This window comes from Eschrichtius robustus, chromosome 1, assembly GCF_028021215.1.
Source record: "Eschrichtius robustus isolate mEscRob2 chromosome 1, mEscRob2.pri, whole genome shotgun sequence".
Taxonomy (NCBI): Eukaryota; Metazoa; Chordata; class Mammalia; order Artiodactyla; family Eschrichtiidae; genus Eschrichtius; species Eschrichtius robustus.
Window position 1 is genome coordinate 197,568,768 of NC_090824.1, and position 20,923 is coordinate 197,589,690.

Consider the following 20,923-nt stretch of genomic DNA (forward strand, 5'->3'; position numbering starts at 1 on the left):
CACCTTGCCTCCCTTCCTCTCTCCCCTCCTTTCACATGTCTCTCGTGGTTATCTCTGTAACTCTGAATCACCCGTGTGTATCTCTGTGCCTTGATTCTCCCAGTGTAGATGGTGTCTGGGCCTCCTCTCAAGGACGGATGAGGGACTGAGAGTACTTCCGTTAACTCCCATCAACCCTCTGCCTCTATCACCTGATTGTGGATATTTACACTATACTTTTGGATATTCTAGTGGTTAATTTTTAGCTTTAAATAACACACTTAAAACTTTATCTTCTAAAACTTTTTTATTATGGAAATTTTCAAACATATGCAAAAATAGAAGAGTGTAGTAAGTCCTGTGTATCTGGGACATAGCTTCTACTTGGAACCCATAATCAATCTTATTTTTTCCATATCCTCACTCACTTCCCTCTACCAATTATTTTGAAACAAATCTTAAGACATTGTATCATTTTACCTGTAAATATTTCAGTATGTATTTCTTAAAAGTCAAAAAGATACAACATATCTGCAATGCCATTACCGCACCTAAAAAAAAAAAAAAAAGGAATAATTCCTTAACAGCCAGTTACTGTTGATATTTTAGTCTCAGTTTTTTTCAGTTTGTTCAAATCAGGATCCAAATAAGGCTCCTACATTGCAATTGCTGGACATGTCTCTCTAGACTCTTTTAATCTGTAGGTTCCTTACTCCTCTTCTGCTTCCTCTTGCAACGTAATTTGTTGAAGAAACTGCGTTGTTTGATCTGTAGAGTTTCCACAAGTCTGGCTTTTGATGATTACATCTCAGTGGTGTTATTTAAGTTGTTTTTCCCTTGTATTCCCCCCCCTTTTTTTTTTAAAGAATTGGTTTTTTATTGTTTTTTTATTTTATTTATTTATTTTTGGCTGCGTTGGGTCTTCATCGCTGCACACGGGCTTTCTCTAGTTGCCGCGAGTGGGGGCTACTCTTCGTTGCAGTGCGTGGGCTTCTCATTGCGGTGGCTTCTCTTGTTGTGGAGCATGGGCTCTCGGCCCGCGGGCTCAGTAGTTGTGGCACGCAGGCTTCAGTAGTTGTGGCTGGCAGGCTCTAGAGCGCAGGCTCAGTAGTTGTGGCGCACGGGCTTAGTTGCTCCACGGCATGTGGGATCTTCCCGGACCAGGGATCGAACCCGTGTCCCCTGCATTGGCAGGTGGATTCTTAACTGCTGCGCCACCAGGGAAGTCCCTTGTGTTCCCTTTTATTTCCTGTAATTTGGTGGTTACAGACTTGCTCAGACTGAGATTTGATTTTATTGCAAGAATATATATAGTTTTGTTAACTTCCACCAGGTGGTACGTCATATCTGGTTGTATCTTTGTAAATGATTCCCGCAGCCACCGATGACCACTGCCTAGATCCTTCAGTTCCTTAGGGGTCTTACTGATCTCTCGGTCCTTATTCACTTGGTAGTAGGAATGCTTCTATAAGAAGAAATTTCCCCTTTGACTATTTGGTTATCCTAAAACACGGGAAAAGCAGAAATAATTGCTTGACTCTTTTAATTACCGGAAAACTTTTTTAATTACCAGTTTTGAAAATGTTGAGTGGATGCCCGAGCATCCTCTAATGGTTACCTTTGAGTCCCTTTTTCTTTTAGGATCACGAAGAACCCATATTGGATTTGTTTCAAGCCATTGCATTTCAGTTCTTACTGAATGTTCACGTTGTCCTGTCTTTGGCCCATGAGAGCCTCTTCAGCTTTGGTCCTGAGTCTTCTTGGCCTGATTCTAAGGGTCTTTGGTAACTTCCTCATTTTCTAGTATGAGTAGATGTCCCAGGCTCCTGTGATACATTTGCTGCCCCAGGCCTGGATTAACCATTTCTCTTTTAGTAGAAAATAGTATTTAGAGATCACAGTTTGGGCATTTAAGTGCTCATTGCTACTAGTTTGGTTATTGTTAAATCTTTATTTCTAAATCCATAAAATCCAGACCATATTTGTTAACTCCCTTCCCCAGAGCCTCATTCCCAAGGGACCTACTTTTTTTCTTCAACCTTGTCCATTTCTGTCAGTTATAAAATGACTTTTACACATCTTCAAGACTTGTAGCCTTGACATTTGGCTCTGAGACTATAATTAATCTTCCTCACTTTGTCTGTAGACTGATTATAAAAACTGGAAGCCAAAACCCAGCATTTGCAAAATTATAATTACATAAATATCATCTACTGATGAACCTCAAAACAGTATGATTAGATCTATCACAAAGGAAGATGTGTTCCTATTCCACCACCCTGGAGCTCTGGAATGAAATCTTTGCAAACTTCATGGCTGAATGGATTCTTTTTATAATTACAGTCAACTGCTTAATGTCACTTTTTATTCTGATTCGTGTTTGTACTATGATGTTGTATGGCTATTTTCCCTGGAATTTCTAGCTGTTTTATTTGTTGTTGTGTTGAAAAAAGAAACATATATGCTTTCATCTGATTAAAAATTTCTAGGTTCCTAATCATAGAATTATGTAATGGAACTCACTTGCATTTTTAAAACTTACATGGTGGAGAACTTCGGTACTTCTCATTTTAATTTTGGCACACTGTTTTTCAGGCCTGTTGCAGAGTTTCAAGCTAAGATTTATCTCGGTTGCACTCCTGAGTTAATTTCACTTTTTCGTGGATCACAGATATTCCTCTTTCTTGGATTCCTATTTGCTGTGATGGCATGTATCTTCAAATACTTTTTTGTTTTTTTTTATTTTTGAGGTTTATGGAAGATAAACTTTCTGATTTCTTCCCACCTGAAACTATTTTATCTCCTCTTTGATTGATAGTTTGGCTAGGTATAGATTCTCAGGTCTGAAATATATCTCTCCTAGAATCGTAACTGAATTTCTCTGTTGTCTTCTAGCATTTAGTGTTGTCAGTTATAAATCTCATATCTGTCTTTGTAGCAGCTCTTGGTAGTAGACTACTCACCATCCAATCTTTCCCTTTTCCTTCTTACCAAACCCTGATTTTGTTCAAGTGTCAAGACCATTGTTTTGCCTTCTTCCCCAACCCCAGGGAGGGACTCATGATTTATTTAAACCAATCATGATAAATCCATTCTTCACATCAGAAATTGATTTAGTAATAGGCTTTTGAATGTCTCTGCTTGAGGATTTGATGATTCTAAATTGTTGCAGCCATCCTGTGACCATGAGGAGAACAGAATATCAGAGGCAGCAGAATAGAAAGACTAAAAGAATCTGAGTTATCGATGATGTAATCACACAGTTGAATTAACCAACCCTAAAACTATCTTAGTTGATGCTTGAACAACCCAGGGGTTAGGAGCACCAACCCCAACCCCATGCAGTGGAGAATCCATGTATAACTTTACAGTCAGGCCTCCCGTATCCGAGGTTCCACATCTGGGGATTCAGCCAACCGCAGATCGTACCGTACTGTAATATTACTTAACAAAAAAAATCCAAGTATAAGTGGGCCCACACAGTTCAAACCCGTGTTGTTCAAGAGTCAACTGTACTTTACACGGTCAGATTTTTATTTGTAAATAGATTTTAGACTGTGTCTTAGTTTGAGGATCACTTTGCCTCTTGAAGAGATCAGATTTATTACTATTCATAACTCTTATTTTGAATCACTGGCACCTCAACATGGCTGATTTTTGTGTTAAACATTAGGCACCTCAGGCCTAATGTTTCTCCGATCTCTTCTTCATGGAGGGATAAGGAACTTAAAAAAAAAAAAAAGTAAAGCATCCGTACAATAACTTTGATAGACTTGCAGAACTGAAGAGGCTGTCGAGAGTTAATTTAGTCTGCTGCCCTGACTCTAAGCAGGTCTCATGAGAAACTACCCCATAAAATTGCTTCATATGCTTTTCATAGACACAGAAATGTCATCACCTCCCTTTGCTGTGGTGCATTCCAGTGCGTTGATGCCAAAGAAAGAGGCACGGTTTTAGAGTTTTATCGTGAAAGAAATGGGGTGGCATTTGTCCTAATAGCACCAGTTGTTAGTCTTAGCATGTGGAAGCATTTCTTGTTGCAAGAAAACCAGCTCATGTGCAAATTGATAACATGGAAAGATTCAGGGAAGTGAGAGTTTGAACTGCAGAAATGACTTGGTTTTGGGAAGGGTTTCCTAGAAGGTTCTTTAAAACACAGAGCTCACTAAATGGATTAAAAATGGAACTTCATTTCGAAAATACAAATCCCAAATACTGCCTATCTAATGGAGCATTTGTTTTAGGTGATCGTGCTGTGAGAGTTACAGAACGCCCCTATTAAGTGGTAGATGTGGGGAAGCCTCTATTTTGGGAGTGGCACTTGCCTTTCCCCACGGGGCACTTTCCTAGGGTGGGGACCTGCTCGGCTACCCTGATTCCTTCCACATGGAGGCTCCGGCATCTGCAGTTGTAAACCATGATTCTTTGACACGCAAATCCCAGATGGTGCTTTGAATTTAAGGCCCATATTGCCTGCAGATTTCCACCACATGTGGTTTAATTTTTTTCCGCATTGTTGCTCAATGCTTGCTCATTGGGGGGGAAGAAAAGTAGATAAATATGTAACAAAAAGAAAAAACTCTCATAGCCCTATGACTGTTACTATTTTGAAACTGATCCTTCTAGAGGTTTTCTAGGTATATTCATTTATATGTACAACTTTATTTTTTCTTTTTTTAATTGAATTTTTATTTTATATTAGAGTATAATTGATTTACAATGTTGTGTTAGTTTCAGGTGCAGAGCAAAGTGATTCAGTTATGCATATACATATATCCATTCTTTTTCAGATTCTTTTCCCGTATAGGTTATTACAGAGTATTGAGTAGAGTTCCCTGTGCTATACAGTAGATCCTTGTTGGTTTTCTATTTTATATATAGTAGTGTGTATATGTTAATCCCAAACTCCTAATTTATCCCTCCAAGTTTCCCCTTTGGTAACCATAAGTTTGTTTTTGAAGTCTGTGAGTCTGTTTCTGTTTCGTAAATAAGTTTATTTGTATCATTTTTTTAGATTCCACATATAAGTGATATCATATGATATTTGTCTTTCCCTGTCTGAGTTACTTCACTTAGTATGATAATCTCTAAGTCCATCCATGTTGCTGCAAATGGCATTACTGCATTCTTTTTTATGGCTGAGTAATATTCCATTGTATGTATGTACCACATCTTCTTTATCCATTCATCTGTTGATGGACACTTAGGTTGCTTCCATGTCTTGGCTATTGTGCATAGTGCTGCTATGAACATAGGGGTGCATGTATCTCTTCGAATTATGGTTTTCTCTGGATATATGCCCAGGAGTGGGACTGCAGGATCATATAGTAGCTCTACTTTTAGTCTTTAAAGGAACCTCCATACTGTTCTCCATAATGGAACTTTATTGTTTCTTACAAAAGTGGTGTTGGACCCTGCCCTGCTCCCCATCCTGCGTGTCACACCGCAGGTACTGCGGCTTACAGCTGACCCGATGTACCTGTCACGAGCTACTACTTATGAGCTGCTACTGGGCAAGGGTCCACGAGCCCATCATAGTCAACTGTGTTTATCAACATGAAGGAAAAAGCAAGGGGGCCATTGCACCCCAGAGCTACCGTGTATTAAGTGCCTACTGTTTGCTCATGGAGACTGTGCATGCGTTATCTCTGTTTCCCAGACTTACCCTGAGGGAGAGCTGGTTCCCACCTCTTTGCAGATGAGGACACTGAGACTTGGCTGTGTCAGAATTTAGACTCAGATTGATTTGGCTCCAGCACCTGTATTTCCTGGGGTCCCACAGTGCGTCCAGCTGGGCAGACCAGCGGGATCTGGGGTGAAGGTGGCGGGGAGGGAAAGACGCTGTCCCCGGAGGAGGATGGAGGTGGGGATGGTCTACACTTACCTGTGATGGACCGAGCGGGCACCCGGAGGCTGCTTTCTGCTCAGCAGGAGGGGGCCGCCAGGGACCAGAACTGAGCCTCAGGGGGAGAGTCTAGGATAGGTGAGTCAAGAGGCAGAATGAGTTCCTCTGGGCAGGGTTGGCCTGGGGAAAGCCACAGGGCTGAGAAAGCTTGGTTTTCACCCATCTGCAAAGCCCTTGAGCTTGCCCAGTCCCTGAAGGCCCATCAGGGGCCCCAAACCCCATGCCTGCCTCTCTGGCCTCCTTGGGTGAGCCTCTCCCACAGTGTAGGTCTCCTTCCTGTCACGTCAGAACTCGGTGTCACATGCGGCGGTCAGTCTCTCAAAAGGCTTTTTCTCCGCTAGAGTTAACTAAGGAGGTGCATGCACACTGTTGGGTTAATGGATATTATTGGCTCAGTATGCTTCTCTCTCCCAAATACTTGCACTGGAACAGCATTGTTGGGACTGGGTGCTGGAAATACAAAGATGAAGCCACCTCCTCTTAAGCAGCTCATTACAGTGGGGAGACATGACACATATAGTGGGGAGGACATGGGTACGAGGGGATGTGATAGAGGTACGTGCCAAAGGTTATGTTGCTTTGTTGTTCTTGTTCTTGTTGTTGTTTTTTGGTTTTTGCCCCTGGAGAGAGGTGGTTGAGGATAGCCCTGGAAGGAGATAATTGAGTGGGGCTTTGAGGGATGAATAGGAGCTGTATACCAGTCTGAGGGGTCACTGGGCTGGGAAAGCAGCTTACCCAATGCCTGGACGCAATAATGGCCTCTGCCCCAGCTGGCTCAAGTAGGCAGAGGCCAGTAGGCTGGGCCAGACTGCAGAGAGCCTCGTGTGACATCCTAAGCCACCGGGGTTGTATCCCGTGGGCAGCTGCCCCCATCAGATTCTAAATTGTTTTAATCAGGAGAGAGACTTAATCTGACTTGTGTTCTGGAAAGATATTCTTGGTAACAACGAGGAGGCTGGATGAGTCACTTGGAGAAAGGGAGGCCGTATTGCAGAGTTCGGTAATCTGGATGTTTTCAGCAGATGCTGAGAGTGAGTTTGGGTCAAGCAGGCTTTGTCCCGGGGTTCCAATGAGAGGAGATCAGCTCGGGCCTCAGGGAGAGAAAGACAGCCTCAAGGACGTGTGGGGATGTCGGCAGGTTCTCAGGGAGGTAAGAGGGGCCGTCACCGCCACCTCAGCCCCCAGCCCCTCTTCCTCCCTCTCGGGGGCGACAGGGCCTTGACACTGCCTTCACAGTCCCTCAAAGAAATGAAGGCCTCGGGCATTCATGAATCACAGTAAATCCTGGCCGGGGCCAGTGGCAGGCCCTGGATCCCTTCCCTGTGTTCATTTCTAATGGCCATCAAGCTTTGTGAAACTCTGTTGCCTCCGGAGGTGGGGAGAAACACAGGAAGCAGGCCCCAGGCTGGGCACGGGTGTCCAGGTGGGCAGAAGGGCTCCGACCCCAAGAGACAGCCAGTCACAGACTGTGGGGAGACTTCCAGGCTGGGAGAGTCAGTGTGGGTGGGGCGTGATGTGCCAGATGCCTCCTGGGCAGAATAGTTGGTTTTCAAACGCAGTTAGAGAGACAGTGGAGAGTGCTGGTTCAGAGCCCGGGCTGTGGAGCCAGACTGTGGGTTCAGATCCTGGCCTCACCACTTCCTTGCCGGGTGTCTTGGGAAAGCCACCTCTCTCTCTGTGCCTCGGTTTTCTCACCTGTAATAGGGGGGCGATGATGATGCCCACATCGCAGGTTTGTTGTGAGGAGCGTTCAGAGCAGGGAGCACCGTGCCCAGGTGCCCGTTTGCTTTTCCAGAGACCCTCCTGAGGCCTGAGCTCTCAGGAGGTCAACCCACCCAGACCGACCCTGGCTCCCGGCTCTTCTTCCCCGCCCAGGTAGGCGCAGCTGCACCCCGAGACACCACGTTTCTCCCCCCACTTCCTGCAGATCCAAGGACCAACTGATGCCCGGATACGCCCAGTCAGCGGGCGGGGGAGGGGCGGCGTGGCACGCCCACCCGGCCGTGGAGCCTCGCCCGGCCGCGTCCCACGCAGCCCAGCCCGCCAGCCGTACCTGGACCCTCCCCCATCCCAACTCACCCGTCGCCTGGAACTTCAAAGTGGTTTATTTTTTTTCTTTTGCATTTGGATTCCAGGAATATTTAATGGGGCGTGTTAGAGCCAACAGCCCCACTTGCAGTCTTCCTCTCGAGATTAAACAGGTGCTCGGGCCTTCTTTAGCCAAGCTCGTCAGCTGCGGCAGCTGAGGGTTCCGGGGGCCTCTGTGGCTTTGGGGCCCCCCGAAATGCTCCTATCTCTGTTCGGGGCCTCCCCCCGACTCCCCCGCCGGCCTGGCCCAGGCTGGGCAGAGGCATCTCAGCTGTGAGGCACAAATGAGAAAACAGGTCGCTGTCAGCAGGTGCCTTTGGCTGAATTCACGTGACTTCCGGGGGTGGGAGGGTGAGGCCCCGCGGACACCCACTGGGACAGGCCCATGGAGCCGTTTCGGTGACTGTCGTCCGCTCTCCCCACGGAGGGCGGACTGCTCCGGCCTCGGGGACTGTCCCCTGTCCCCGGCATCTCCTCGGGTGCCCCTCTTCGGGGGGCATCTCCTCCTGGCTCAGCTCGCGGCCGGGCGCCTCTTCCCCGGGCCCGGCGGCCCAGCTGCCCAGTGGCGTGAGTCCTGCCACCCCTCTTTTTTCTGGAATGTTCACAGCTACGTTCCAATGTAAACACTCTCGTGGGAGAGCCGGCGGCCCCTCGGGAGTCGGGCTGCGGTGACGGCCGGCCGGGCCCGCGGATCACGCGCAGCTCGCGCCTGACTCCAGCGGACCCTTAGCCCAGCCCGGCGGGCGTCGTTTGTCCCCAAGCACCAGGGGGTTTCAAGCAGCTGCGGAGCCGCGCATCTGGAACGGGAGCGCAGCTCTGGTGCTCGGTGAGATGCACCGCGGGGCTCCAGGATCCGGCCTCCGCAGCAGCCGCGGGCACGGGCGTGGCGGCCGGTCCCTCCTCGCCCTCCCGCGGCAAGTGCCCGCGCCCGCGTGGGCCACCGTGGGCCTCGGACCCAGGGCACGCGCCGTGGAGGCCGTTTTCCCCCGCTGCCCCTCTCCCCGCGACCTCACTTCGGTCCAACTCCCGGGGGCAGCGGTGCGTGGAGCCACGTCCGGAGCCGGGAAGGGTGTTTCTCCCCACAGATGCGACATCGTTTTCCTCTCTTCCTCTGCCCTCTCTCTGTCCCTCGCCCCATGTCCTCCCTCTTCCCCATTTTATGCTTTCTCACCCCAGGGAGGCCGTGCCCTGAGGAGGGATGAACTCGGGTCTGGAGCAGGGACCCCAGCCCACGGTGCTGGTACCAAAAAAGCAAGTGCGGGAAGAAGACAGGGTGTCGGGGGGCTGATAATCAGCCAGACACAAGGGCCCGAGCGGGAGGCAGACATGGCAGTGGAAGCAAGGGCAGGGACCCCGTGTGGGAGCCACCGAGAGTCCCCGCGGGAGGGGGGAGGGGGAGGGGAGGGGGGAGGGGAGAGGAGGTAGCCAGGGCCCCAGGGCCTCAGGCCCAGTACCGCTGAGCCAAACCCTCGGCTCCGTGATGGGGCTGGACCTCGAGGCAGGACCTAGAGGCTGGAATCCCCTTGGTCCCTTCCAGAACTGCCAGCCCATGCAGAGGCGATGGGGTGAGAGCTCTCCCTACCCACCCCGTGCCTCCGGGACCGCCTGCACCCAGGGAGCCTCTGGGAGCTGGCTCAGCCTCCGGGGCCTCCCAGGCAGTGTGTCCAAGTGAGTAGGAAAACTCCGGAGCCCAGACACTCAGCCAGCGGGGTCAGCCAGCACGCAGAGCGCCGCCCTCAGAAGACCCCGCTTCTCCCTGCCCAGTCAGGGCCCGCAGGAGCCTCTAGTGGACCCTCGAGGGCCACAGGATATCGGGACTTGCCTGCCATGGTCCCAGCAGTGCCTGTGGACTTGGAGTGCTTCCTACTGGGGGGTTAAGTACTGTGTCGGCCTCAAAGCTGTCTCTACAGGGAGAAAATTCCAGTCTAGGGGACGTCAGCCCAGGCAGGATCCCCAAGGGGCACAAGGAGGCTACCTGGGGACACAGGTGCCCCTGACTGTGGCTCCCCAGACGATCCTCCCAAAGGAGCGACCAGCCTTCGCTAAGTCCAGATGCTCCCCTCCCTTCCCCTCCCACTTCCTCTCCCCGACGGCGTGTGAGGAGGGGACGCAGAACGTGAGGACGCTGCTCGACACGTGCTCACATGCACATGTGTGTGCAGTCATGTCCCTGACTGAACGTAACCACACTACAGAGCACTTAGGAAACAGAAGGAGGAAACACCCCCAGTGCTGCCAGGATCTCACCTAAGAGCTGCTGACCAATATCAAGAGTATTTCTAAAGAAAGCAATACAGGTCACTAAAAATGAAAAAAGTTTTAAGTGTCCAAAAAAGAGTATTTCTACTTACCCTTTTTTTCTTCTTTTCGTTTTTTTATTTTTCTACTTACCCTTTTAAAAAATTTTATTGACGTATAGTTGTTTTACAATATTGTGCTAATTTCTTCTGTATGGCAAAGTGACTCAGTTATACATATATAAATATTCTTTTTGTATTCTTTTCCATTATGGTTTATCACAGGATATTGAATCGCACAGGTGCTATACAGTAGGACCTTGTTGTTTATCCATTCTATAGTTTGCATCTGCTAATCCCAAACTCCCAATCCATCCCTCGCCTACCCCCCTCCTCTTTGGCAACCACAAGTCTGTTCTCTATGTCTGTGAGTCTGTTTCTGTTTTGTAGATAAGTTCATTTGTGTCGTATTTTAGATTTCACATATAAGTGATATCATATGGGGTTTTTCTTTCTTTCTCTTTCTGACTGACTTCGCTTAGTACGATAATCTCTAGGTCCATCCATGTTGCTGCAAATGGCATGATTTCGTTCTTTTTTATGGCTGAGTAGTATTCCATTGTATATATGAACCACATCTTTTTTATCCATTCCTCTGTCGATGGACATTTAGGTCGTTTCCATGTCTTGGCTATTGTGAATAGTGCTGCTATGAACATTGTGGTGCATGTATCTTTTCAAATTCTACTTACCCTTTTTAATATGCAAATACTAATTTAATATGCAAATACTAAAACACAGTTCAGTCATTCTTCCCCTGATCCGTGGTTTCAATTACCTGCAGTCAATCACAGTCTGAAAATATTAAACGGAAAATTCCAGAAATAAACAATAAGTTTTAAATTGCATGCCATTCTCAGTAGCGGGATGAAATCTTCCCAGGACATGCATCACGCCTTTGTCCACCACATCCCGCCTGTTGGTCACCTCGTAGCCACTCGGTTGTCAGATACACCGTTGTGGTACCGCAGTGCTTGTGTTTAAGTGACCCTAATTGTACTTAATATTGGCCCCAAAGCACAAGAGGAGTGACGCCGGCAATTCAGGTGTGCCAATGAGCAGCTGTAAGGTGCTTCCTCAAGGGGAAAGGCGAAAGTTCTCCACTTAATAAGGAAAGCAAAAAAATCGTATGCTGAGGTTGCTAAGATGTATGGTAAGAACGAATCTTCTACCCGTGAAATTGTGAAGAAGGAAAAAAAATTCCTGCTAGTTTTGCTGTCGCACCTCAGACTGCAAAAGTTACAGCCACAGTGTGTGGTAAGTGCTTTCTTAAGGTGGCAAAGGCGTTACATTTGTACAATAAGATGCTTTGAGAGAGAGAGACCAGATTTACATAACCTTTATTACAGCGTATTGTTATAACTGTTCTATATTATTATTAGTTATTATTGTTAATCTCTTACTCTGCCTAACTTATAAATTGAACATTATCATAGGTATGTAAGGGAAAAACATAGTATATACAGGGCTGGGTACTCTCGCAGGCATCCACTGGGGTCTTGGGACGTATCCTCTTTGGATAAGGGGAGGGGGATGACTGCAGAAGCTTTACTGTTTTTTGGTTTTTTTTTGGCTGTGTTAGGTCTTCGTTGCTGTGTGCGGACTTTCTCTATTTGCAGCGAGTGGGGGCTACTCTTCGTTGTGGTGCGCGGGCTTCTCATTGCAGTGGCTTCTCTTGTTGCAGAGCGCGGGCTCTAGGCACGTGGGCTTCAGTAGTTGCGGCACTTGGGCTCAGTAGTTGTGGCATGTGGGCCTAGAGCTCATAGGCTTCAGTAGTTGCGGCACATGGGCTCAGTAGTTGTGGCACATGGGCTTAGTCGCTTGTGGGATCTTCCCGGACCAGGGATCAAACCCATGTCCCCTGCAGTGGAAGCGCGGAGTCTTAATCACTGGACTGCCAGGGAAGTCCCTGTCGGAAGAATTTCAGATGTACAGTCTTAACAGGTATCACTTAAAATGAGAGATTAATATTCCAGGAAATGGATGTACAGTGGATAATAGTCCACATGTTGTGTTGGGCATTTAAGTGAGTTCTGTTTTTTCGCTGTTCCAAGCTTGGACCACATTTTAAACGGGTCTCTGGGAGAGATGAACCACAAGCTTCACGTTTCTTGTACGAGTCCAGCACTGCAGACGAGGGCCACCGGCTTTCATCCCTGGGCTGAGAGTGGGGGTGAGTCAGTGCAAGCCCAGCACCCCTGCTGGGTCAGCTCAGCCGCCTCCTGGGCGGGACGTTAGAGATTATTGTGCCATCTCGGGCAGGGGACACTTTCTCTCTGTACTCCCCCACCTGGGGGCCCCCTCTCTGTGGTCCGTGAGCTAGCCCTTCCTGCCCTTCCTGCCGGCGTGGGAGCCTCCAGCTGTTGGTCTGTCTCCTCGATTGAGCGTGAGCCCTTGAGCGCGGGGACTACCTTATGCTCATCTTTGAACCCCTGGGAACAGGACATGGTAAATTCCTTTTTTTTTTTAAACTTTTTATTTTATGCTGGAGTATAGTTGATTAACAATGTTGTGTTAGTTACAGGTGTACAGCAAAGTGATTCAGTTATACCTATATATGTATCTATTCTTTTTCAAATTCTTTTCCCATTTAGGTTGTTACATAGTATTGAGCAGAGTTCCCTGTGCTCTACAGTAGGTCCTTGTTGGTTATCCGTTTTAAATATAGCAGTGTGTACAAACCATAAACAAAACAAAAAGACAACCCAGAGAATGGGAGAAAATATTTGCAAACGATCCAACCGACAAGGGATTAGTCTCCAAACTTTACAAACAGCTCATGCAGCTTAATATCATAAAAACAAACAACCCAATCCAAAAATGGGCAGAAGACCTAAACAGACATTTCTCCGAAGAAGCCATACAGATGACCAAGAGGCACATGAAAAGATGCTCAGCATCGCTAATTGTTAGAGAAATGCAAATCAAAACTACAATGAGGTATCACCTCACACCAGTCAGAATGGCCATATTCAAAAACATCTGCAAACAACAAACGCTGGAGAGGGTGTGGAGAAAAGGGAACCCTCCTGCACTGTTGGTGAGAATGTAAAATGATACAGCCACTATGGAGAACAGTATGGAGGGTCCTTAAAAAACTAAAAATAGGACTACCATATGACCCAAGAATCCCACTAATGGACATATACCCAGAGAAAAACATGGTCCGAAAGGATACATGTAGCCCTGTGTTCATTGCAGCGGTGTTTATAATACCTAGGACTTGTAAGGACATGGTAAATTCTTCACAAATACCTGGGCTGGAAGGAAGGAGGGTGGAGGGGAGGTGGGACGGTCACTTCCTCTGGCATGGTGATCAAGGACATTTTCATGATCGAGTGATCGAGTTTTTGGGGGTGGTGGGGAGCTCTGTTTATATCTTGCCAAGTCTTTTTTCTTTTGAATTGGAAGAGTGATCTAAAATGCAGTCACAGACAAGCCTGTCTTCACCAACCTGGGAAATGGAGAGACTGGAGGAACTCTGCATTTAGCCCCGCGGCAGCAGGAATCCCAGCGAATACCATCCCCAGCAAAGGCACGTTTCTCGGGCCTCTCCCTCTTGGAGCCTCAATTTCCTAATGTGAAAATGTGAATAATAAAATCGCCCACCTCGGGGCTGTCAGTGCGGATGAACTGAGCTGCTCCGTGTCGTTCACTCAGAAATCCTGGGCACGTACAAAAGGTCCAGCTCATCTGAATTGAACCAAAGTCAAAATCTGATCTTTAACATCTGTAGGACCCCAGCCAGCAGCTGTGAACAATGGGCCATGATGCGACCATGGACCGGTTGCTGAGGCCTTGCACTTCTGTTCCCAGTGCCGTCCAGGAAGGAGCTGTGGGAGACAGCCCTTTGAGGAGGCTGCTTTCCTTTGATCTGCACCTTCTAATACCTCTGAAGCACTTTGCCATTTTCTGCCTGGGTCAGTTCAGGGCTGTCTCCAGGTGACTGGATCCTTCCTGTTCCTGGGTGGGGCTGGCTGCCTCAGGCCATTGGGAACGGAACCTCTGGTGGGGACTCCCTGGGTGGCCTTTTTTTTTTTTTTTTTAACATCTTTATTGGAGTTTAATTGCTTTACAATGGTGTGTTAGTTTCTGCTTTATAACAAAATGAATCAGCTATATGTATACATATATCCCCATATCTCCTCCCTCTTGCATCTCCCTCCCACCCTCCCTATCCCACCCCTCTAGGTGGTCACAAAGCATTGAGCTGATCTCCCTGTGCCATGTGGCTGCTTCCCACTAGCTATCTATTTTACATTTGGTAGTGTATACATGTCCACGCCACTCTCTCACTTCGTCCCAGCTTCCCCTTCCCCCTCCCTGTGTCCTCAAGTCCATTGTCTACATCTGTGTCTTTATTCCTGTCCTGCCCCTAGGTTCTTCAGAACCTTTTTTGTTTTTAGATTCCATATATATGTGTTAGCATACGGTGTTTGTTTTTCTCTTTCTGACTTACTTCACTCTGTAGGACAGTCTCTAGGTCCATCCACCTCACTACAAATAACTCAGTTTCGTTCCTTTTTGAAGCCCACAGCGGCTCCTCTCGCTTTGGGCTTCGGCCCCGAGGAAGCGGTAGGAACGGTCGCGGCAACAAAGGCCCTTCCTGACCAGCGGCGTCTCGTGATGCCTTTGGGTTGCTGCCCGCGGCTGCGGCTCTGAACCGACCGGCATGGAGTCCGGCGACATAAACGTGAACTCTACAGACTGCGACGTCGCGGGACGCTGGTGAGGATGTTTGCAAGGCAAAAATATCTGAGGTTTCAGCAAAGAGAACGCGCCGTGCTTCCTCTAAACCGGGGGTTCGCTTTTGCCCTGTGAACACCACAGCTCCTGTAACTGATGCTTTCACTCCTTGCGTAAGCTGCTGGGGAGCTCACAGCCAAAACTGTGTCCTGCTGGGAGGTCATCTAACCTTTATTTTCCCGTTCGTGTTCCTCTTCAGTCCCTCAAAGGTTTCGATGGCTATTATTCCAAATAAAACCGGTTGGTATGAGGTTCACAGGATCGTTTCTCGACAGTCAGCAACCTGGACAACGAGTGCCCCAGCGTCTGTCCTTCCCGCTGTCTGCAGCCCAAAGCGCTAAGGCTGCTGGCGGCATATTGACGTTCATTTAAAATCCTGCCCTGGGGGCTTCCCTGGTGGCGCAGTGGTTGAGAATCTGCCTGCCAATGCAGGGGACACGGGTTCGGGCCCTGGTCTGGGAAGATCCCACGTGCCGCGGAGCAGCTGGGCCCGTGAGCCACAATTACTGAGCCTGCGCGTCTGAAGCCTGTGCTCCGCAACAAGAGAGGCCGCGATAGTGAGAGGCCCGCGCACCGCGATGAGGAGTGGCCCCCGCTTGCCGCAACTGGAGAAAGCCCTCGCCCAGAAACGAAGACCCAACACAGCCAAAAATAAATAAATAAATAAATAAATAAATAAATAATAAAATCCTGTCCTGTCGTTTATTCCCTTTCAGTCCCACGTGGGGCTGGGCTCGTTTTCACAGCTTTTCACAGGACTCAACACCCGGCGTAAAGAGGACTGAAAGGGGATCTGTGTGCTGGGCACATTTTTGTTGAGTCAAAGTGATTTTCAAAAGAAATCCTCTGAGCCTTCTGACAGCCCGTTTCTAAGATCTTCCTCCCTCCCTCTCTTGTTCCTTTCTTCCCTCTGGCCCTTCTTTCCTTCCACTCCACACATATGTCCCTTAGTAGCTGAACACGTTACTTCATTTATTTGAGCCTCAGTGGTTTTTTTTCTTTTCATCCATGAAAGAGGGATTTTAAAAGGTCATAGGATGATTAGGTGGGTTAAATGAAATCATTCCTATAAAACACTGAGAAGCAGTAGAAGTGCAATGAATGTTAGTTCTATTCATTTAACACACATTTATGAAATACCGTATGTTAAATGCTGGACATACACAAACATTTCTCAAGGAAAAAGAATTCTCCGTATTTAAATGCGTGCAGGCGCGCACACCCACCCACTGCACTCCACCCCACACGGTGATCCAGGGGCAGCGAGGGCTGGAGATTCCACTCGTGGTGAGGATTGTTGAACTTCTGGGATAGGCTGGGAGTGGCACCCTGCTCTGTCCTCCAGAAGCCTTCAGGAGGCTGCTTTCACTACTTCCCATCTCCTTTCCTCACCCCAGTTTATGGCATCCCCCTTCTTTTGCCTGTGAGACCAGCTGTCTCTTGTCTGGGGCTCCCTTTAAGGCCCCAGCCCCGGGCCACACATGAGGCCGGGCACTTCTAGTTGGCCACTAGAAAGAACTTCCTTCCCTGAGACTCGGAGAAACTGAAATAGACTACTGACAAGGGTGATGGGATCTTTCCAAGAGAGCTCTAGGGAAGGGACTGAGAGTGGACCTCTCTTGAGATCTATTAGAGAATTGAATGTCCTCCCTCAACCCCTCCCCAGTCTAAGGAGAGTTCTTGCACTTGGAAGAGACCTAGCAATCATCTATCCCAACCTCCCTCTCAGTGCCACGTTTGGGATACCTTCTCTTAGCATGAATCCTCCTTAATTGTTCATTTATTCATTCAGTCACTCATTTCACAATATCTGTGACTCACGGCGTCCTATGACCAGATCTTCACTGTCCCAAGCACGGGTTGGGTACAGGTGACAACAGCAAGGTAGTGTCCGACTAACCCAGAAGGATGAGAAAGTTGAATAACCGTTGTCTCCAGACTGTCAAGTTAATAAAAGCAATAAACCTCCTTGGTTGTTTTAGGGAATATTCTGCAAGAATGGCTTTGCATTCGAGGGGACATTCAGTCTTCCAGCCAATGCCAGTCAACAATGGCAATGAAACGAAGAGGTATAATCACTGCCATGAAGAAACCTCTCACGTGTGTAGCCCTGGAAATGTGCACCGTGCAACAAAGGATCCGAAACCCCGAATTAGTCTTGGTGAGTAACTCAGAGCCCCAGAGAATTTGAGGCAGTCATTGCCCTTGGACCTTCTGCACATCAAGACATGCAGAGTCTAGCTGCCGCACTTGGAATTCAAGTCGCCCAAAACATGGCCTCAACTTAATTTTCTCCTGAAAGGCTGCATTAGACCTTTGGAGGACCTAGCCACTGGTAGTGTCCACCTCTACCCTCCAAAGAAGGAGAATGGACAACGCTATTAAAAACCATAACACAAGTATAAGGAAGTCCAATTCTGTTCCGATTTTCCCCATAATGTCTTCTTGATGCTGTTTTTAAAATATCAAATAAGAAATTCTTAAACAAAAATGGTGGGCGTCCTGGCCGTGTTGATGGCCTGGGTATGTGCTCAGTTTGATGGAAGGTAAGCAAGCGTTGTCTGTTGTGTCCCCATAAGAACCCTCCATTCAGTCCAGCCTGATCTTGACCCCAGGCTCAAGACCTTGCAGGCTCTTGGACTTCTTTGCACCAAGCATCCCTCTCTCTTTCTTTTCCTCCATTATTCTTACTTTTCATCTAAGGCTCCCACTCACCTCCCAGACCAGTAGTGCCACCAACCGAGGAAGCCTCGGTTGGTTATTCCCACACAGGGAGAGCTCTCCCGCCTCTGATCTCCCGTGGAAAGTGCTGTCTGCATCACCCTATAATACACCACGTGTGACATGTCTCACATTCTTGCTTTATGCTTATAATTAACTTTTCAAGTGTGCTTGTGTTGTTTTTCTAATGAACCTATGAATCTTTGAGGGCAGGACTGAGGTCTTCTTTTCCATCTGGTGCCGCTAGGAACAGAGACAGCTTTCACATTTCAAAGATGCTTATCCCTTGAGTCAGTCCTTTCCAATCTGAGGGAGAAAGGGAGTCACTTTAGAAGCAGAAATTTTCTGAAACACTGAGCATACATTTCACCTATGAAATACCGCACTAAAGGTTGGTGATTACTTGGTGCCAGTGGGGTGGTAAATTGAAACACACCATCAAGCACAGATTAACATGAAAGTGAAAATAAAACCTTAAATGTCATAAAAATGTTTAGAATCTCGGTAATACATCTTTAGCCCCCCTTCCACCCCATTCCTGCCCCCCATCCCCTTCCACTGTAATCCACGTTTGAGAGTGTTATCACAAGAGCGAAATGACTCGCCCATCACCACCTCAACTCCAGCTGTTTCCTGAGATGAGTCAGCCTCACTTTGCAGGGCACCGGAAGAGCGGGCACAGGGCAGTTGCATGTTTACGGGATGAGAGGAAGGTTGGAAAAGTCTAGAGCTTTAGATCCTGGTACCACTTCTGCTGGTCAAGCTTCTCTGTGTTAAGAGCAAGAAGAACCAGGAGGAAAAGCCTCAAGAGAAGTGTGAGTTTCAAGACAAGGTGGCTGCTGACGCCAGGTCTGCAGACAAGCAGCACGAGGCTAGCAGGTGGACGTGGTTTGCAGGGCTCATCCGGAAAGGGGGAAGGAGGGAGGGAGCCAGAGCACGCAGTAGATTGGGTGCGAAGCAGGAGGTGAGAAAATGGAATTGGCCAGAGTAGAGGGGAAGGGGACAGAAGCTTCTGGATCCTTTGCTTATTTATTTAGTTTTGGGATAGGGAGATGAGCATATTTGTAACTAACATGACTGAAGGTTCAGGAGAAGTGATGCGAGTGATAAAACAAGCATGACCAGTGTGGGGACTGAACTGAGGAGGAAATCAGCCAGAGACAGGAGGGAAAAGCAGCTTGCATTATATAAGAGGCCTTTGATGATAAGTGAGAGAAGCAGCTTGCGTTACATAAGAGGCCTTTGATTATAAGTGAGAGAAACCAATTTATTCTTTATTTTTATTTTAAAAAAATCTTATATTGGAGTTGATGTACTCTTGTTAGTTTCAGGTGTACAGCAAAGTGATTCAGTTATACATACATACACCTATTCTTTTTCAGTCTTTTCCATTATAGGTTATTACAGAATATTGAGTAGAGTTCCCTGTGCTATACAGCAGGTCCTTGTTGATTATCTATTTTATATATAGTTGTGCATATATGTTAATCCCAACCTCCTAATTTATCCTCCCCCGCCCCAGCTTTCCCCTTTGGTAACCATAAGTTTGTTTTCTAAGTCTGTGAGTCTGTTTAAGAGAAACCAACTTAAATCAGTTAAGTTAAAAAACAAAACCAAAAACAAAACAACAACAGAAGCATGGCTGGGCCTCAGGAGCTTCCGGAATGTTCCAGACTCTCCCTACTTGGCTCTCAGGCCCCCTCTGAATCCTCCTCATTCTTCTCTTGGCCCCTGCAGGTTCTTCAGGCTTCTTCAGTCTTGGTGGGAAACAAGGCTGAGGCTGCAGCCACAGGAGAGGCACTAGACTGACCCTCTTGGCCCCAAACCCAGAATTCTAGGGAAGGTTTCTCACTGGTCCATCCTGAGTCTGTAGGAGTCCAACCGGGGTCAGTAGGTTGTGCGAGGCTGTGCAGAGGTGGCCGGGCGTGAGCACGTGCCCCTGTGGGGACCATGCAGATGGGGGGAAGGAGGGGCAGTCTTCCCTGAAGAGGGGCGTCCGTCGATCCGTGTAGTTCAGAGGTGGAGGGGAGTTTAGAAAGTCTGACAGGTTCGCATCTCAAGTTTGTTTTGTTTTTGTTTTTTGTTCTCAGGGAAGTTGGGGCATCTGGCAAGAATCGGGGGTGGATGGGGATTCGGGCTAGAGAAGGTTTGGAACACTACCGTGAGAAATGAGAAAGCCAGCAGGACAACAGAGTGACGTGGAGAAGCAGTCAAGGGTAGAAAGCCTAACTGTGCAATGGGGTCAACCCAGATTTATTCACTTGACGAACATTATTGATCACAATCTCTATTTAATCTCCCAGCATCCTGGACCCAGTACCAATTAAAACAGATGGTTGGGCTGATCCAATGCTGGAGAGTGGAAATGCAGGTGCTTCAGGTACAGGGGGCAGAGGAGCAGAGGAGGGGGGGAGGGCTGGGGCAGGTGGAGACCTGTCCACAGAAGGGGACACAGGGACATCATCAGGGAGGGGCTGACACTGTCAAGTCTCAGTGGTGTCCTGGTCATGGCCCTTCCCAGCGGAGATGACCCCTCAGGTTAGGTGAACGCATCCTGGTTTGCTCAGGAAAGTCCCATGTAATTATCCACGGCACCTCTTCTCATTACGGACAGGTCCCGATTTGGATGCTGGATCACGTGGTCAGCCCATCCTCGGCCAGGTCTGAGTGACTGGGGATTATGGCCTCCCGGGGATGTCACTTCACTGTGGCTTCCAGGCCTGGTGATTTGGAAAGAGTAAGTCCTGGCTCTCAACCTGCATCACTCCTGTGGGTCCCACCCAAGGAAATGGAGACTTCTGGAAGTGTCCAGTGCCTGCAGTTATGAGGTCTGAAGAGAATGAATCAGAGAAGGAAACACAGCTGCCCCGGCCTCTCTGGCTGCTCACGGGAGGGAGAGGCCCCATCAGCGGAGGCCAGAGGAAACAGCTCCCTTCCTTGCTGGCAGCAGGCTTGGAAATACCACCCAAACCCCAGCTGGTTTCCCCGAGGCCACCTGATACACCCCGGGCGCCTCAGGGCAAGAAGTCCCAGAAACCACGTACAGTTTGTGGCCACCCACTTCAGCGTTTCTTGGCATAGAAATGACAAGGGCCGTGCAGGAATCATCTTTGTTTCTGCCACAGTGGGGACTGACGTCTTGCCCGAAGTAGATTCTTCACACGTACTCATGTGACTGAATGGATGT